The sequence below is a fragment of the Bactrocera neohumeralis genome, chromosome 2 (assembly GCF_024586455.1).
Source record: "Bactrocera neohumeralis isolate Rockhampton chromosome 2, APGP_CSIRO_Bneo_wtdbg2-racon-allhic-juicebox.fasta_v2, whole genome shotgun sequence".
NCBI lineage: Eukaryota > Metazoa > Arthropoda > Insecta > Diptera > Tephritidae > Bactrocera > Bactrocera neohumeralis.
The window spans coordinates 790,737-809,091 of record NC_065919.1 but is presented as its reverse complement, the minus strand read 5'-3'; the positions used below and the strand labels follow the sequence as shown (position 1 = coordinate 809,091).

Below are 18,355 nucleotides of genomic sequence, written 5' to 3'. Positions count from 1 at the left end.
AAGGATAATCGTCCCATATTGTAAACACACACTTACACACATTAATACACATACACGCACGTTTGTATATATTCACACGTAAGCCTATAGGTGTGCCATTGGACGCTCATCTACTGCAGCAAGCGATGAAAATTGCATTCAATTGCTCAGCTAAATACATACGTACATACATATGTATTAGTATAATAGTACATAAAAATTAAATAAACTTATAAATAACAAATAAATTAGAATGCAACGCAACTATATTTAAACAATTTACTTCCACCAGCCTTGAGGCAAAAATAAGCAAAATAATTTTGTTGAATTCTTATTGAATCGGTTGGGGTGCTTGCACTCACATATCAATTAATTACGAACGACTTAGGCAATAATTAAAACAATTGAAGAGCAAAGTATGAACAAATAAAACCGTCCGATGGCTCAGCGCTTGCATACATACATACATATTTACCAACTAGATGTGCATATCTGCTTTCATTAAAAGTTCCGTTCTACTGTCTAGTCTATTTTCAGAATCGGTAGTCATATAAAAAAGAGCATATACAAACAATATACATATAGTATAGATAGAATCGTCAATTATTCTCATTGATTAATTCCTCATTTCTTATTCTTTTTAGTTACATTTAATTGGCACCTACACCTCAGCTAGATGCTTAGAGCTTCCCTCCCCATTTGTGGTTTGCCACTTGACTTTTATGCGACAAAGGGATGATCATCGTGACCTGCGAACTGGTTGAGATGAGAAACGTTTTTCTGGATTCAAACGCAACGAATCGCTTAAGGGACGACCGGAACTTAAAAATCCCTTTTGTTTGAGATTAAATCGGAACGAATCTGATTGACTAGGTTAAATAGACTAGCGTTTATGAATTATCATAAGAATAGAGGGAATGTCAAAGTGTATTATTTTATTTTTATATAGTTTTAAAGACTTTCAAATGTAATTACACAGCACAATTTATTGGCATATTATTATTTGTTATTTATAATATTCAATAGATTATCTTTTTCAATATTCAGATATTAATCCACCAGTCCAGACGTAATGCAATGTAAATTTAACAACTAGTATTCAATTCTACAACTGTCTTAGCAGATTAAAACTGACGCTCATTGTTGCCAATCGCCTCGTGCAAGCTTTGAATATAATTATAATAAATTTACACTACACGTCCCATACTATTAGAAAAGCAAAAGCATGTTATGGAAGACATTTGATTACACTAATGAACAAATTGAGAGATACATAGTGTCGGGGGATTGAAACAAATTCAAACGATAGTATTTGCTTTAAGAAGGTCTTTACTGTGCTTGGCTTTGTTGGTGTTAAATCATTTGAAACGCTTTAACTTTAATGAAGAAATAAAAATTTGCACTTGACAAGTGATTTCAGATCGATTCGTACACAAGTCTCCACAAAATAAAAAACAGAATTAAAGTAAAATAAAGTTATTCTTGATTGACAAAGTAGAGTGAATTAAGGCATGCCACACAAACCTTGCCTGTGAATATTTTGTATATAGCAAAGTGTGAAAAATATGTATTTTAATATTAATATTATTCAAGGAATATACAATTTAATTCTTAGAAACATCTAACACGTGACCAGGTTTTATTCATTAATGCTACTTTGTACACTTCGCTATATCCAAACAATTTGCTGTAGTCAGACACGTTTATGCACATACATATGCACATATTTACACTTTCCTAAAGTGAATATTAGCAATATTCATTTCTGAAAATTGTTTTATTTTATTTCTCCGACGCCAGTCCGTTTGATTTTTTGGCGCCATGAAAAAGTTTTCTATATTTTTCATTTACGTCAAACAAGTTATCAAGTCATTTATCAAACTTGTCGCCGACTATCTAGATTTCACGTTTTCTGTTCACAAAAGCTTGTTTTTGTAATTTTACCAAACCACCGCGTTGCTGTTGCTCGCAAACACGTTCATTCAAAATTCACGTGATACTCACTTTATTTGATTCCGTTCAATATGCATAACGTAATAATATGAATATTCCGAATTTGTCTCTGTTTGTATAAAATAGCAATTAATTTTCGAAAGTGACATACTCGTACATATGTATGTATGTATTTACATTGAATATTTAAATTTAGTAGATAAAAAGATATTTAGGTTATATTAATTATGCATTTCCATGGTATAATTTCTTTCTTTTTTATAAATCTTGGAAGGACAAAAATTACATATTATAAAACTGCATTTGGCGAAGTAATCGAATAGTCAATATAGCGGACACTCTTATAAAAACGAATCCTCGAAATTTGCAACGGGACTCTAATCAAAGAGCGAGTGGAATAATTTTCATTATTTGAATTATATGCTTGTATATATTTTGAAATTTAATATACAATTCTTCGAAGTCGATTTTCTGTTCTGTCCAGTTTATACTAAATATTTAACGCATAGCATTAGGTATAATAAACACATTTTAATTAGGACTGTATGTATTTTATGCCACGCACGTTTTAAAAAGTAAGCAAAAACGTGACAATTTTTTTGTGAAACAATATACATACATACATACACTTATATGTACGCACATAACTGCACATGCCTAAGTGGATATGTATGTATGTACGAAAACATTTAATTCCAAAACACAAACCAAAAAAGCAGTATAGTTAGAGGACAAATAACGGGTAAATAATCAAAACGGTGGAAACAAAAACGCGTAAATACAAATGGATACTTAAGGGGGTATTCTACTCTAGAAGCATGACTTTCAGGTAATTTTTAAAGTGTCGTAAAAAAAAGGCAATTAATACTTTTAGTATCCATTTTTTATGGTGTTTTTATTTATATCTTAAGAATACAGAAAAAAATATTAAAAATTAAAATAATTAGAGGGGGGGAGAGACAGGTGTAAAAAAGAATGGCGCATCCTGGTGACATTGATCCTGACTCTCCTGGTGGTCTGAAAAAAAATATCAAAAGAAATTCTTAATCAGTAAGGATACTGTTCTAGTCCCTATTTCAGGGAACACAAAAATTTTTTTTTTTTAAATGGTGACTGCCTGAAAATAAAAATCATTTTTAACGCTTTTTTTGGAAATTCCTGAATTTTTTTAAAATATTAAAAACAAAAATTTTGACACGATGCTGGTAGGAACGATAAAGGATTATATAAAGAAGGTTCACACAAAATTTCAAGTAAATCGGTTATATAGAACTTGAGATAATGCCGGTACCGTGTGGAAAAAAGTAGTTTCGAGAAAAACGCGTTTAAAAAGTTCGATACGGCCGAACCGGGCTAGGTACTGCGTCACTAAAGTAACTGTTGCTCTTAAAATAATTTTAATTTTTAAAAATCCTTTGGAGGATATGTTCTTAAGGGTCTAAACTTTAAGTATATGAAAAAAAAAAATCGATTTTTTCAAAATTCTAGAGTAGAATACCCCCTTAAGGCATTTGCCTACGCTGAGGTGCTCATTGAACAGGTATGGTACTGCAGCAGCAGAAAAGCTAATTTACTTTTTGCCAATTTATTCCGCTCAAACCCCTTTTTTTCTAACGGGGCATCTCGACAGGATAAAATTTATGTTATACTAACTGTATTGCCGTGCCTATTGCCTGTGGAGACTCCCTATTGCTTATGGAAAGCAATATATGGAAAACTAATTAGTATGCCATATATTGAAAGCAATAAGCTGTCACTTCAGCAGTTTGACAACGCAGTTTTCATTTCTATGAAAATTTCGAAGAGGCAACATATCACATTTACACATATGCCGACGGCATTTTCATTTCGGTAATATTAGATTTAGTAGAGCGAGAGTTAAGACGGTTGTGTTATACATTATTATAAAAATAAAGTACATTTTCAAAATAACATTTTTCCAAAAAATTAATATTCGGTTTAATATTGTTAATTTACAGAAAAATTATGCAAAATGGGTTGGGAAATAGAATGAACTACAATGAAAACAAACGAATTACACTCGTATAATCTCATTTACAAATGTATAGCTGCCTCGATGTTGCTCAATGTTGATTTGAAGTCAAGTTCAACGGGCTACTTTTTCTTTCCGCAAAGACTTCCAATCTAATTGCCAGACGTCCAGACTCTGATTTATCTTAGTAATGATTATACATTAGGGAAGAACATTATTTCAGACGGCATTGTAATTTAAAAATATTATGAATTATGTTTATGATGGAAAACTCCTAAAAAGGATTTCTATTCAAAAATACATCACAAGTATATAAGTGGTTTGATTTATCTTAATCTTATCTTCTTTAAATGAGATTTTGAACAATAGAATTCAATCCTATAAAAATATATTGGTTTCTATAGAAAACTAATTATAGGGCTCTAAGCTTTTGAAACCGCAACACCTTAATATCTTTTTATCTCAACAAGTATGTATATTACATTTTCCTAACTTCGACTACATTTTAGAGCAAAACACTTTCGAACTACGCGATGATTTTAATATAATTAACAAAATTCACGACATAAACTCGCTCGTACGCTGAACCGAAATTAAATAATATTTTATACATACATATGAGCATACTGCTTTTGTGTCAGTTTCGTTGCTATTTATTCGCACAGGGAATATAATCGGCTATACATAAGGCGAATAAGCTCTACTTTTAAATCAACGACACGATAGTAAACCAAATAAGTTATTCAGACATGTTCATAGGTACATATTCACCTACATATGTACACATAAATATGTATGTATATTTCCTCCATAAATGACGGGCACTTCACAGAATTTCATAAATTTACTCGCGCGAATTCGATTACAATGTAAGAATATGTGCACAAACATATAATACCTACACATACATATCATGGTAGAAAAAAGTCGGTGAATCGAAAACAACATACAAACTGTATGTATGTATGGTAATATTCTGTTCCGCAGCGTGTTATTTGGTGTCATTGACAACAGCCTCGATAAGTACTTCAGACGCTCTGACACCACGATTGCTATGATACTGAGTTCCGCAACTATTGTTTGTATAGATATACATACATGTATGTATGTACAGATGAGTATTTATTTTCAATATTTTTTCTATACATACATACATATGTTCCCATTGACATAGCAACAAGTAAAATATTCTTAATTATAGAGCTCATTGTTGGGCAAGAAACAATTCTTGAGATTTTTGCAGAGCTGTCGCCATATTTCCTTTCCCTAAAGAGGCAATAATATATGCAAGTATGAGGTTGGACTAAATTTGACAGAAGTTTTTTTGGCCAAATATCTATAAAATATCAGAAACTCGAAACAGGGACCTTCTCAATTCTTTAATTACAAAAATTAGAGATTCCAAAATGTAATGCCCCGAATAATGCGAAGTCTTTATATGTATGTATATAGAACATACATTCATACGTAAATACTCTTTCTCTTTTGTGTCACTGAATCATTGCAAATGGATCGCTATGGAAAAATGAATAAAATCGAAACAAATAATTGAGGAAAGAAACTGAATGATCACAAAAACAAACAAACATGTAGTTCATTAACTTTTATTGCAATAAACAATAACAAATATGGAATATTCCATTATTGAGTGGAATCGCCAGAAATACGAGAACTACTGTCATCCAAGCAAAAAAATAAAAATAAAAAATTAAATGATTTAAATATGTACTATATACATACATAGCAGTACTCAAAAGATCTTTCAATCAGGAGTATAAACATAATTTTCTAAATTTTTGCTAAAGTAAAGTTATTCTAAAGTAATGCGAGTGTCGATTGAGGAAATAAAAGATGTTTTGAAGAATGCATGCTATACGGTTTCTTTTTTTACGAAAAGCTGCTTATGGACGTACAATAGTATTAGAAATAAAAAATAGCTTTTTTATAATTTCAAAAATTACTTATACCAGAGGATTTTTCAAAATTCAAATTATATTCGGAGATATGGCTTTGGTTTTGCTGTCCCGAGATCCAAACTAGTTCGGCTTTACGCAGAGCTTTAAACACGTTTTTCTCGAAACTGTCTTTTTCAAAACGATACCCACGATTTCTCAGTTCCTACTGAACCGATTAACCTGAAAATTTCAGACAGTCTTCTTTATAGGAAATTTAATTTTTTCAGGCAGTCGCCAAATCGTGAAAAAAATTCCAAATTTTCCGTAGGACCAGACATTGCGATATTATTTTCTAATTTTTACAGACCACTAACCCCCCTTCATTAGCTGCTAATTTATAAAATTTATAACAATTGTAATTTGTTGATTGTTTCCTGCTTTCTGGTAATGTCAATAAATAACCTATAAAAAATGGATTTTAAAAATATTAACTTCTTTTTTTTAAGACTCTTCAAAAACTATCTGAAACTCGTGTCTTTAGAATATAATACCCCCTTAAGCCTTTTGAAACCATTTTTTTAACGAATATGCTTGTTCAAATCTACAAGCAAAATCGTTATACATAGTTTCACACTCACATCGGTTTAGCATATATGTATGTATATAAAATTTTACTACATTTTCTCACAGTGTACCCCTATTGGCGTTTGCCAAAGCGCATCAGCTATAGGCTGGTGCAATTCAGTTCGAACAGGATATGCAGATAAGAAAGAGTGACTCTTACATGCTCATAGCACATTACTAACAACCCATTACATGATTTAACAAAATGAACATTCACCACAACTTGCTTTTGCTCGAGATAGACGGAGAGTACAAGTAGCAGCGTCAGTCTCCAGCACAGGTTGCACTCATGAAAAACGTGAACACAACGTGACCATGGCAAAGCCGAGTATAATAACAACCACTGTTAAGTGCTGAACACAATGCTCGCGACAGACCGCAAACGACATCTGTCAAATATTAAAATACACACGTTCTTATGGACACTGTTATTTTAACAGCTGCACGACTGCAGGCCGACAGTTGTCGTTCTCGCTAACTTCAATATATTCTTATATTTGCCAACGACAGTAAGACGACAGTAGAGTTGACAGTAGAATGGAAGATAGAGAGATGAGGTAGAGTGGTGATGCCACTAATATGTAAAATGTAAAATTATTCACAGCTCTAACAAACTTGACGTTATTTTACAAATAAAAGCATAAAATAGCTCTACTATAGCTCTATTATATCATTTGTAATAACAATTGATAATTTAAAACAAAAATATTTACCAATTTACTTATTTTTTGCATGAAAAATTTCACTTTGAACAAAATATTAAAATTTCATTGAAGTGAAAGGTATTAGTATGGCCACAACGAAATTGTGTACATGCAAAATGGACAGCTGTGTTGTCTTGTGTACATGCCAGCCATTGTTATGTTGCTGCCTTCTTACGACTGTTCATGCGCCGTTTTCAGTTCACTGTCGTGCTGCCATGTCGTGTCGCGAGCATTGTGTTCAGCACTTTACTCATAAGTATGTCCAACGAAAAGCGATCATAAAAGCAGAGTTTGCTTAAAACTAAAGCTGTGTACATATAAATACATAGATTTTTACATATGTATATACATAGATTTGTATGTACAGTTTGGAAAAGGAGTTTATGTAGAATTTTATTGTTTGAATTTTCAGACAAATAAGTTTTAATCTACTTTAATCTAATTTACTACATCTAAAAACGTTACGAAACTGTAGAAAAGGTAAGAATTTCATTGATATATTTAATGCAAACGATAAGAAGCTTGTTACTTGTCTGAACTTCGGCTATTTTTCCAAACGATTTCTAATTTGATGAAGCAAACGTGTCACTTTAAATAATGAAAAGTATATCACAACGTAGAAAATGGTTGTCTGTGGCTCTTCGGAAGAATAATAAACATTGAATGAACCTAAATTGGAAAAATTTAGCAAGTTTTGTTTATGAAGAAAGGCTTAACCGTGAACTATTACTAGTGATTATCTCACTAATGCTGAAGCAGATATGAACCAGTGAATTTTCACTCACCTAATTGCTATCAGAGTATTTATTTGCTGCGATAATAATAAGTAACTTTTATGGGATGTTTACTTTTATTTACGATATGCTAACTATACATGCACATCGACAAATATATTTTAAGTTTTTATAGAGAGAACCAAATGTAAATACATGTTAAAATACCTAATTATCTGTCATAATTCAAATTAAACAATCGTTAAGTAACCAGTAACTCTAAAAAAAATTCACAACTAAAATTTTGTAAAAACTCTATCGCAAAGTTGAAGAATATTAGATCAAAAACTGTGTCGCTATTCTGGTAGAGTCTGATAAAATAACAGAGAGGGTGAAAACAGTGAGAATGAAAACTTTTTTATAAGCAAAATATATTTCGTTAACGAGCTGGCAAGAGTTTGTAATCCTGGGTCGGAATCATACGATGATATAATTGGCTCCACTACTTCTAACTAGGCCTAATTATGAAGTGCGTAGTCAGCGTTCTACTTTTAAGCGTATTTATCCACCTTTCTGAAAACACTTGCTTGAAACACAATATTTGCAAATTATATTATTTGCATATATACATACATACATATATTTAAACAATTGTGGGAATGTCTGTCACTTAATGCGGCACTTTGGTGCTTAAAATTCACTTTTGTTTACAATATTTGAATACCATATACCATATGCACTTTACCACAACGTTCTCTGCACTTTAGTGCCCACAAGAAATGATGATTTTTTACACTCATGGGCAGCGCGTGGCAGGATTGTCGCTCTTTGTCACAATTTATTACATTCACGCTTAATGTACACGTTCGACTAAGTGACCAATGCAATAGCTGCAATGCAAGACAACGGTAACGGTGTTGGCACGGGTTCAACGGCCAAATAAATACCACCAAAAAATATATACATACATATGTATACATATGTATACATACATATACATAGGAAACTCAAAAATAGCAGGGAGAGCGAAATGAATACCAACGATTTTTGCATTTTATTTTCCCCAGCAAGATCAGGCCAAGGTACCAGCACTGCTCATTATTTTAGAGCCGTTTTCTTAATGTCCTTAAGTTCTGTTAACTTAATCAAGACTGCTTCTCTCGGTAAAAAAAACAACTTTTTTATGTTTAGATATGTGAACCAAGGCAAAATTGGTTTCGAAGAGTTAACAGTAAAACAAAAAACGCTTCAACTCGGTTAATTTTTGTAGGAACGGAATTGCTTTCGATGCCTTTTAGAAATTTTTAACATCAAAATTTTTTTTCTAAAAAAAGTTCTCTACAAGCAATAGCAAATCTTCTCACAGAACAGCTAATGGTGTTCGGAGTCATCTTAAAACACACTTCACAAATAGAAATGAGGTGCAGAATCTAACAGAATCTAACAGAATCTATCTCGTTCATATCGCCAATTATAACAAAGTCTCAAGTCTGTAACAACAACAAAACAGCATAATGTTTATACTTACACATGTATGTATACACATAAGTACATATATGCGAAGACGTAAAAATGGAAATGAAAGAGGAATGCCGTTTTCTGTTGAATTATAAGCAGAATTAAGTGATAAGTGATATCGTCACTTCATATTTTCACTGTTTGTTTGTTATAAACTTGTCTACACATTTTTAGATATTTTACGCATTAACAAAATCTACGCATTTTACCGTTTCGCTTTGCAAATCCCGTAAATAAAAAAACACCTTTGTTGAAAACAATATCACCCCTCCAAACATCTTTTATTAAGTCGTAGATAATTCTTTCTTTATTGTCATACAAAGAAAATTGGCGCAAGGCACACAACGCAAAGGAAATCACCTACAAATGCATTCTTCTCAAAAACGCATACAAGCGTCCCTAAATGCAGCAGCACAAGAGCAATTTTACATCAATATTACACCCCTTTTTTCTCAAGCACTCATCATCATCGCTACTCTTTGTGCACAGCTGATTCTGAGTACAATAAAGAAAAAAAAGGTATAAGTCCAGAAATAGAAATGGACATATGTATATATGTACATCCATTGTTTAAGCGCGTACATGGGAGCAAGAAATGGAAGAATAACAAGTAAGGAAGAGCTAAGTTCGGGTGTTACCAAACTAAGGGAAGTGCTGCCCTGATTTCGTCCATTTTTGGCAATAGGATGCATTGTTATTAGAAAGAGGTTCTTTCTGAAGTTCATTAAGATTTCTTACATAATGTCAACCGGAAGTGCGAAATTATTTATTTTAGGTATATGCAGGCTGAGGGATTGTACCCATATTTATCAAAGGCTCATGCTGTCATGAGAAAAATATTCTCTCCGCATTTCAATATTAGACCTCACAGATTGATCGATATGTTTGGTAACAAACTCAGCCATAAGCACTGGGTTTCACATATTCGGTGTCTCCGATTTCAAACATTTTTGAGCATTAGTTGAAATACATTAAGGGTACTATTTGTGAAAAGTTTTATTCTAATAACTTCTTGATATTTGATTTTGGTTATATGAGAAGTAGGCGTGGTTGTCACCTAAAAGAGGGCGATCAAAATTTACAACCAAATACATATGTATGTAAAGCACTTACCTACCTATCTTTGCTGTGAAATTTAATGCGTTTGATCCATTTATTTAATGAGTTATCGCATTTTTTTGTAATTTGCGACAAAACCGTTATTTGAGGAGTGGGCGTGGTACTTATCTGATATTTTTCACTTTCACGGTGTATGAAACAATGCCGAAAAAGCTTCTTCTCAGCATGTTTTAGTGGTTTAACGGTTTGAAATATATGTACGGATTCTTCTCATCTTCCTGACATAGTTCGATATCTATCTCAATTAGTTCTAGGTTATACAAACAACGATTAGGTTAGGTGAACAAAACTATCATACTCTATGTATAGCAACATGTTGCTAGAGTATACAAATATGGTAAATAAAGGAATTCTCTATTGTTATCAGCGTAATTGTTCATCGGCCGGAGGATTTAATTTTACTACATAAACTTAATAAAGTTTCCGTTCACAATATTTTCTCAGCAGACGAATTAATTGTGTAGAAAATGGTCCAATGTTATACAAAGCGTATACATATGTATATATATGCGTATATTTACGATATAAACATTAGGGTGGATAAAAATATACAAACAATGGAATTCAAAGAAATGTAATAAGACATAAAGGTACTCATTGTATATACGCTTATGTATGTAGACATTTACGTTATTACAGCTAACGTATTCTTTCCAAAACTTCGTTCTTCAAACTTTGGGGTGGATACTCCATGACGCAATAAGTGTTTCCAGATTCGAGCTAACAAAAGACAACGACCTTCAGAAATGGATTACCTACCGGCGATAAAAAAGCAAATCTGCCAACAGCTAAATTTAAATATCCGCGGAGTGCAGCCCCTTGGACCTGTGTCAATTTTCTACATGCATACATACATATGTAGCTAGGTATACTTATTCAGATTCAATTTTACAGCCGCACATTTAAATATATTGTATAAATCAATTGTATACGAAACGTGTATAAATGTAGCAACTAGGGATGGTAAACTCGATTCTGATTCTACTCGAGAATCGAGTTTTCTCGTAAATTAATCGGTTTTTCGGAATTGATCTTCAGTAGTCGAAGTCAATTAAGAATCGATTCTTAACATTCGACTTTACTATTAATTAAGTGACTAGTTTCAAATTATACATACTACATACGAGCACAAGAAAACTCGCGATTCTTAATTCTTGACGATAAATTTATTAAAATGGCGCCTAGCGCTGTATGGATTTATGTGGAAAGCAATTAAAATATAATAATAGTACGTCTAGCTTAATCAAATATTTTAAATTTATTTAAAAACTTATTTTATTAAACTTGTTTAAACAACTTGAATTATTTAAAAAAAATTTATATGAAATGTAATGTTCTTGGTACATTATTTATAGACAAAAAAATATAATTGTTTTTAACTATTTTTGTGTTTTATTTAATCGATTTGAATTATTCATTCAATTTATGCCTTGTGATTTAATAAATAAATGTTTGTCCTTTTAATTTAAAATCGAAAGAATCGATTAATGCGCACGATTAATCGGCCCTTAGAATCGAAAAATTTAAAAAAAATAATCGGAGTCGAGAATCGATTCTGTAAACAATCTTTCCATCCCTAGTAGCAACCAGCCCCTTTACTGCAATTTCTCTGTAGAAACAGGGAGGTTATAAATTCCCGCAAGGAAATCAATTAGATAAGAAGAAGTGAAACGCCAATGATTTGTAAGTCCTCCAATGCTTTACTTACAAAGGTATTGAAGAGAACAGAGCATGTGGATACTTCTTTAGAAAACAAAGGATATACTATCCGACTTAAATAAGTTGTTTGTTCGATTCTAGAAGATTAAAAGAGTATCGGTTAACTGATTCAAGTATTACTTAAAAAAGTAAAACGATAAACTTAATAAAATACGTTCTTTGGAATGAGTATGAAGTTCGGTAACAAAATGGCAATGCGTTGTCCTAAAGACAATCGAAACATTGTTGGGACACATCTACTTATAGTATATACTTACATATGTAAAGTACATGCATACCAACTACTATTTTGGGGCACAACCTTGCACTTTTCTCTCGAGAAGTGCTCTTTTCGCAAATTCCGACTAGCACGTTTCTCAGTTTTTGCCAGAATAAATTATGTTAAGTTTAGTCGATTTATTTTTCTCACTACGAGCCAAAAATAAATTTTTTTTTTCTAGTTACGTTTAAATAATTGGCAAACCAATTGACAGATTTTCAAGTGCGCATGCACGTACAATTAAGTGTTTATGCTGAAAAGTTTATGGTTTAAGATCTTAGGTAATAAGTCCATTTAACTTCCTTGAAAAATTGCCGATTGCCCAAGTTTATTTACGAAATAGTGCAGTTAACTTTTTAGTTGAATAAAAAGAAGGCGACTTACTAGTGTTTCTATAGTAACGTAATATACGTACTATTGCACGCATGGTTATGGATTAACAAATATTCAAAATTCATTCATCAATCATAGAGCCATTAAATTAAATAAGGCTACGGATGTAGAGTATAATATTATTAATGGAAAATGAATTTGAAACGCTTAGAATAATACGTATATATATATATCTATCAATTATGTTGGATTCGGTGAGTCTTTCGGACAATGAGTTCAAGTAAATTACTTTCATTCATTTCTATGATGAAATTTTGAGCAATTTCTGACAAAAGTATTGCGCACACAATTCAATTAAAATCTATTAAAATCTTGAAAGGAGAATTGTGAAAATATTCATGCCACATAAAACTAATAGCGGTAGTAAAGAAATAAAAATCAACCATATGGTACACACAAAAAGCACCGTTTTGTTACTAGTCCTTTAATTGTTAATTAATAAATATTAGGGGCATTGATTTCTAAAAGCTTTTCGTAAATTAACACCTTAAATTGAAATTAGAACAATTTAGAAGTAAGTGTTTAGATGGTAAGCTCGAAATTTGGAGTGGTTTGATTGGCATTGACTTGTACAGTGTGAAATACAAATAACTCATTTAATTTATTTTTCCCTTGAGCAACGGCTGGCGAAAGGTAACAAATAAAATCGAATTATGGCTTAGGAAAGATTTAGTTTAGCAACGCAACCGCAAAGTGGGCGAAGAATATTCATTCAAAATATCTACATATCTGTACGTAAGGTTGCTTCCCGAAAATTCCTGTTTTCATTCCAAGAGAATCGATTTCGCCTATAAAATAATCAAATTTCCAATTTTCATTTTTTCAATTTTGAATTGTTTTTCATACATATGTATATATATATTACATATCTAAATATGTACATATGATTCTGGTAAACAACTATCAACACACACATACACAAAATATTGGTATGTGACATAACGTATACGCTAGCGCACACACACTCGGGTCTGTATTTGCCCGAAATCAACACTTTCGCTTGATTGGTTCACCTAGCCAATAAACAACGTACAAATAAACTTAACATAAATTATGTAAAAATAGGAATAAATTAATAATTGTTAATGTCAACATTATTTAGACAATTTGGCACACACTTTAAAGTGAAATTTTTGAAGTTGACTTATGGCTGCTTCTGTGCATATGTGTATGTTTCATAATATTATTTTAGGCCAAACAGCTTCGATTTCTGGTTCAAATATACATATATTTATTTAATTTTACATTTCACACAACACTGTTAATTTGCTTTAATTTGGCTGTTACAATCCGGTCCATATAGAAACATCGATTCTATTAGTCATACAATTTTAGGTTTCTCCGAATTTCATACATAAATTAAAAGAAAAAAATTAAAAAAAAAAATTAAAATTTAGAGCTTAGTACATTTCTGTTCATTTTATATTGTTGTAAATTGATTTTGTAAACAAGAAAAAAACTTAAAAACTTAACTAATATACACTTCACAGGTGCATTTTCCAGTATGTATGCAAGCTATATGCTATAGTAATCCGATCTGAACAATTTCTTCGGAGATTACATAGTTGCCATAGAAAATAATCTATACCAAATTTCGTGAATACATTTTGTCAAATGTGAAAGTTTTCCATACAAGAACTGATCGTTCAGTTTGTATGGCAGCTATATGTTATAGTGATCCGATATCGGCAGTTCCGACAAATGAGCAGCTTCTTGAAGAGAAAATGACGTTTACAAAATTTCAAAACGATATCTTAAAAACTGAGGGACTAGTTCGTATATATACAGACAGACGGACAGACAGACAGAGGAAGACCTCCATTGCGTTGGAGAGATCAGGTGTGGAAGGACATGGCTGCACTTGGTACCTCGAATTGGCACCAAATAGAGAAAAGAAGAAATGACTGGGTCGCTGTTGTTAATTCGGTTATAACCGCGTAAGCGTTGTCTACGCTAGTAAAGAAACATAAGGTTTTTTAGTTATATGGGCTCTAATGCAAGTTTTCACACGATTTTATCCATTTTACTTATACAAATGCACCGTTATTAGAAAAACATGCTCTCTCTCAATTTTATCAAGAAGAACCGGAAGTTCAAAAATCTTTCTCTTAGGTATATAGGGCTAAGGGAATTATTGATCCGATTCAATACCTTCAAAATTTCTATAATATATCTCACAGATTGACAGATATTTTCGATATCTGAGGGCTCGAATAGTTTTGATCCGATTTGAAAATTGTTTGGTCCTAAAGTGGCACACTTCAAAGCCTTTTCACAGCTGATTGGGTTGATGAGTAGAACTGCTGTTGTTATTCTACGTATGAATGTAGAATGTCTGTATGGGTATGTTGTCATGGCTTTATTACAAACCTACATACATCCCTTTTTAATTTAAATACGTAAAATTTGTTCATTTCAACGTATATCATGTAAAAATAGACACAAGGACACAATTTGCGTCAAGTACATGTACGAGTATAATGCACGCACACAAGAAAGCTGCATAATTCATTGCAACAAAAATAAAAAAGACAGTACAACAGCCACTAGCATATATTCTTTTTTGCATAGAGTATGGAAAAAAGCTGCTCTAACTGCAACTGTTAAGGGATATGAAGTCGCTAACCTAACAGTTCTATGATTTACATGGAATTCTTCAGATTGTCCCCTTGAGCTGGTGTAGCTCTTTTCCCTATCGGATACAAAAAGTTTGGTTTAAAATGAGAAATTTTTTTCGAATTTTTGCTTTTTATTACCATTTTTTATTCGAAAAGAAACCTAATTAGGAATCAGCGGAGCATTGGCAAAACAGCTTAGCGAATTTACAATAGATAATAAGGACAGCTGAAGTTTCAAACAGCATGCACAGGTCAATGTTCTACTTTGTATATCGGGGATCGTTCCACAATGTCTTTCAATATCTACATATTTGTTCATTCGAAAAAACTAACCAATCAACTTTACTTACATATGATAACTCTGTTTATGATACGCTAGCGACACAATTGTCGCAGAATTTCGGAGTCGCATATTCTACATTATTATACATATCTAATATTATTGCATTCATCTCTCAATCGTTTTTAACTGACAAAGAAAAATTACATGCTTTTTAAATATTATTGTGTTAAAGTTTTATTACTAATGCGTATAACTTACATAAATATAAAGTGCAATACTCTTTTGGAGCCAACAGTTAATGTCCTGAGGACGCTCTGGTATTTCTACACAGCTGTTAAGGCTGAATGTTGACTGTGTGCAAATAAATGGCAACAGTGTGGGGAGCGTGTGTGTGTCCATAAACTGAAGGTTGGCGCCAAGCAATTGTAAGAAATGAGGACAAAAGAGGAATCGCAGCTTAAATTCTTGATTAAATTATAAGCATAAGCTGATTACGAAAAAGACACGTACGATAGATACAAGGTCCGTGTAGCGATTAATTCTTTTCCTTGGTGGATGATTGGAATTTCTATATAGTAATATAGGAGTCGCTACCATATCTACATATACATGACTAGTTGCTAAGGGCTTGACTCAATTGCCGAATAAATTTCTAAACATGCTCAGTCTAAATAAATAACACTGCCAACAGAATCAACCATCGCTAATCATTCCAAACCTGATCAATCCATTATATTCCAGCTGTGGGTTAATATTAAAATGATTTTCAAAAATTCGAAAATTCTAAAATATCAAACTAGAACCAGAACCAGAACTGCTAAGCAAAAGATCAAATGCACTATAAAGTCTGAGGGGGGGAAATGTACACAAGTGCGTATACGCAACCAATATGTGTGTGCCCTGCAGGTGCGCCAAAGCGAAAAATACTAAATAAAGTTAATCAAACCTTAAATGCGCAAAAAAAAAAACAAATCTAGGGAGGTAAACACAGCGACAATAAAAAAGCAATTGATAGCCTGAGAAATTAGTTCAGAATGAAAAAAATTTGTCGCAACTTCAGTACAAAGCAGTAACAATTATTGACAAAATAAAACTTGCTTAACAACAACTATTCCGCGGACGAATTTCGTGATTGTATATCATGCGCTAGCATTTCCTCCCATGTTAAAAATCAATACAGCACAATATATATACATACATTCATATATGTATGTATCTTCGAATGTAATTCAGAAATACAATAATTTCTGTAGATCGTACTATATGACAAAGAGGCACGGATTCCAATTTTTTTAAGCAAACAAGCCGTCACTTCCAAAATGTGCTTGAACACAGCCTTTACTTATGCCTCCCTAATATGTATAAGAGTATGTGCGGAACGGCATATCTCATGTTGCACGTGTAACCGAGCCGGCATTCGCACTCACTTACATTTATTTTCTCTGCTTTTCCTTATCCTGAGTGTTGGCGTCCTTCGTTGATGTGCCGTCTCGTGTCTTTATTGTTGCTGTTTTTATACATATATTTTTTTTGCTCTCGCAGTTGCTTACTATAGCCTGCGTAAATTCAACCTTGCATTGGTGTAATATTTTCGCACAGCATGACTTATTTAATTACACTGTGAAATCATGGGTACATACAAATGTATACTTATACGAATGCATTTGTGTGCAGCATGTCGGACAATGAATTGCACTTTTTGGACTTAAGTTTCACATGTTCATATACATACATATTTACAAATCTCACTAGTGCACAGTTCGTCCTTTTGTTTAACTAAAGTCTGCGTTTGTTTGCATTAACAGTTTTATTAGTTGCTATGATAATTCATTTGAAACGCGCACTTTTTAAATTTATCTGAACAATTTTTTGAGGATGTTTACGGGTTTTACGACGTTAATTGCTAAAATTCGATATACTTATGTACATACATTCCGAATTGCCCTATAAACATTTACATTGTTAAATTTTTGCGTATAAAAATTATATTTTCACGTGTTGTTCGGTGTTCCGTGTTTACGCCAGAATGCCCAAAACTAAACTGATGCGTTGCCATTGTAAACTTCCGTGAATTCGGAAAAGCAATGTCGTCAACAGTTTCTAAACTGTTTCGAGTGCCAACTTCAGACCTGCCGACAGACGGCAATGCAATTCGTTATTTTGTTTTTGTTGAGTATTCTTAATTTGGTGTTTGCTTTCAAGACATTTTTTGTTTTGAATTTTCTGTGTGCAGAGCGTCTGCGTGCGTCAGGATAAATGACCCCATAGGAAATTAGAAAGTACATTACTGTATTTGTACTATCTCCTTAAATATGTATGTATGTATGTACATATATGTATATCGAAGCGTTTTTCATTTATTTCGGAAACATTTAGGAATACTATAAATGTATGGTGATTAGAATTATGCCGTTATGTATGTACATACATTTATCCGTCCTCACCCATTTATAAGCTGAATGAATTCTTAAAAACAGAATAATTTGTGTACAAATGAACAGCCAGTTGAACGTTTTTAACCCCAAAGAATTGACAACAAATAATTATAGAAAAGCGTGTGGTCAAGAAGCAACGCCATCAAAATA

The 18,355-nt window shown here is 32.4% G+C and overlaps 1 protein-coding gene across 2 annotated transcripts in view; it reads right to left on the bottom strand.

The window, feature by feature from the left end:
• The window catches only part of LOC126750915 (organic cation transporter protein), a 31,249-nt gene extending 13,395 nt beyond the window's left edge, over positions 1-17,854 (bottom strand). Inside the window, exon 1 of one of the 2 annotated variants that reach the window (XM_050460709.1) lies at positions 17,202-17,854. The gene's annotated coding sequence lies outside the window, so the exon portion shown is untranslated. Of the gene's footprint in view, positions 1-8,606; positions 8,704-17,201 lie in introns of those variants that run through there. The other variant, XM_050460710.1, reaches the window with a different exon arrangement.
• Between the last annotated feature and the right edge of the window lie 501 nt (positions 17,855-18,355).